Source organism: Triticum dicoccoides, chromosome 4B (genome assembly GCF_002162155.2).
Source record: "Triticum dicoccoides isolate Atlit2015 ecotype Zavitan chromosome 4B, WEW_v2.0, whole genome shotgun sequence".
NCBI lineage: Eukaryota > Viridiplantae > Streptophyta > Magnoliopsida > Poales > Poaceae > Triticum > Triticum dicoccoides.
Genome location: NC_041387.1, coordinates 474,882,344 through 474,885,334, shown reverse-complemented (window position 1 = coordinate 474,885,334; position 2,991 = coordinate 474,882,344).

Sequence of the window (2,991 nt, the reverse complement as noted above, 5' to 3'; positions counted from 1 at the left end):
TTCTGGGGAACAAAATATTCTTAATCCAAAAAATAGTAGCCATACTAAAACAAATTTAAAAATAAATTAGTACTATGTCATGTTAAATCCAATGAAATACTCCCTTCGTCCCAAAATTCTTGTCTTAGATTTGTCTAAATACAGATGTATCAAGTCACGTTTTGGTATTAGATACATCCATATCTAGACTAATCTAAGACGAGAATTTTGGGACAGAGGGAGTATAAAATATTAGTGAAGAACAAAAACAAAAAAAGAAACTAATATCCCATTTGCTATAATTTTTTGGAATTTTCAACCCCTTTGATATGTTTAACAGACACTGACCATACTCTTTGGCCAGGCCGGAATGCATCCCTCGTCGGCTTGAAAGATTTGTAGCCCAGTAAGTCGGAGAAAACAAATAGGCCTAGCTTGAGTATTCTTCAAAAAGAAATACCGGGCTACCTATTTTCCCAAAGGAAAAACTGCTGGGCTGGTCATGTTGTTAGACGGGCCACAGAGACTGCACAACCCAGTTTATAGCCTGCTCCTCCGAATTACTACTAAAAAAAGTTGTGCAATTCTGTCGTTAATTGACTATACGTTGAAAATGATGTGGGTCCCAGATATCAGTAGGTTGGATTAGAGTAAAAAATGAGGGGTGCATCTGAGTAGTAAAAGAGGCGCTTGCTTGTGTTCGGGAGTGGACTTGCTGGGTCCGTACTGTCATACTCACAACTACAATCCTCTTCCGATTCACTATGTCGACAGGGCCGGACGGCGGTGCCGTGGCGAGCGTACCAAGGCAGAGGATAAAGTGTTGTCGCCAATGTGCTGGGCTGGGTTGGACATTCTTATTGAAAAATAAAAATGGACCGGAACTATTTACAGTGTTGACTATGATTTGCATGGGTCCGCTGGTTGCAGGAAGAAAATGCTGGGAGAAAGAAGACTAGTCGCTATCTTTGCCTAAGAATAATATCCACTGAATATAACGACACTATCATAGGAAATAATATCCTCCTATTAAATCATGAATTTAAAGAACTGGTGCATGAGTATTTAGCTTTATTTATTTATTTACTTATTTATGTTTAGGGGACCATGAGCATGTACCTGGGCCGGATTCATGTGAGAGCCTCCCTTCCAGTTAATTATGGGCTCCTCTATTGGGCCTTCATCAGTGGGCTGCATGTTATCGACAAGTGGAAAATATGTTCCATACCAAAAATATTATGCGCTACGTACAGTACGGGGCACTAAAGGATCAGGCCGTGCAATGACTTCCAAAACATTGTGTTTGTCGTTCTAACAACACATTTATTCAACCAACATACGAAATATACTACTGATTGTACATTGAAAACAACAGCAACAACAACCAGGGCTGGGCATGCAACAAAAGCAGTAAGCGGGCCAGAAGAGTAAAGATGCAACTCTCTCTTCCAAACCAAACATCAGCAATCATTACAAAAGGGCTACCAAAAAAGAACAAGTGTATGCATCAAACTAAATAAAGATCCTACTACACCAAGTGTACGCATCTAACTAACTGGCTCAGTTAGACGTTACTATTTATTAAGCTGTGGAGATTGGCTGACGGCTTGAACCAAATGGGTGCCTGACAGTGGAAACTCCAGCCAGCAGGTCGAAGTCTGATACTTGCGACTCTCTCTCCTACTTTGGGCCGCAGAGCATGGTGGCACATATCAGGGTATGGTGCATGCAGAGACGCATGGTACATTGTGTACACACAATTTTGCCCGATGAACGAAACCGCGCTACCATCACAATCCTTGCCGTCGGTTATCTCCTGGTTAATCGGATAATTCTGTCCATGAAACAGAGAGCGTGTACCAAGGCCACTTACCAGCCTCCAGTCAAAAATTCCCGAAGGCCCAAAGAAGCTGGGATCCTGCTCAAAGACCTTGCAGTGACTGTGATTGTATTCCGCTAAACAACACATCCGGTACGTGTGAACGGTCATCAATCATTCGTCATCGTCCGATCGAGCCAGGAACCACCTGCAACTACCATGCCCCTTTTCTTTGAAAGGTTCTAGGATTAGGAAGGGTAAGGACACCAGGCGGCCTACAACATCATATCAAGTTGGAGTCAAATAAAAAAGGGCTCTTAATGTAGTCAATCTTAAGAAAAGCTTGTTATGAGCATGCATATTTTTTCAGTAAATGTTGACAGTAATATAAGCAAGCCATCATGATATCATAGGAAAGTAACATACTGCTGTAACAGCCGTTTGTAGTGATGATGGAGTAGGCCAGCAATACTTCCAGCCATAGAAGGTGTCGACAGCGTAAATGAAGCCCTTGTGTTCAATGGCATTAGAGAACCATGGAGGATGTATAATCCTGCGATGGACGTGCAGATTTATCCTCTTACCGCAGTAACCTATTAGATAGGCGAGACCGCGATTGAAGAATGCAATTGGCCTGAAGTCTTTATAATTCACAGATCTTGTGGGCACTTGGCAGATTACAACCTTGAGCAAATCAAACTTGGTATCATGTTGGCTACTGTAAGATTCCAAGTATTCTGGGTTGCGGTGCCAAAGTAGTGCAGTGTTAATCGAAGGAAGGGGGATCAATCGCCGAGTGTAGACCTCCACGAGCATCCAACTGCCGCGACTGTCGACAAGCACCATCCAAGACGTGTTCATGCCGACCTGGTACATATCGTTAATGTAGTTGAGGGTGACGGGGATCGGATCACGGTCAAGGGGGCTGATGCTCGCCACCCTACGATCGTTATGCTACGTGACACGCCGTTTCTGAAGATTGGGCGGCATCAGCAAGCAAGGAGCTAGCTTAAAAAGCTCTGGCCTGAGGGCTTTGAGTAAACGGTAAAGCCCCGATAAGCACACGGCGAGCGGCATGGTACTGAGATTGTCCACACACGAAACAATGAGCTTGATTACCTCTGTGGGGAGCAAATTCCGGCCACTCTTTCGATGGACGCTGCTTAGTTCTGCCATTGTTAGTGCTTGGGTTT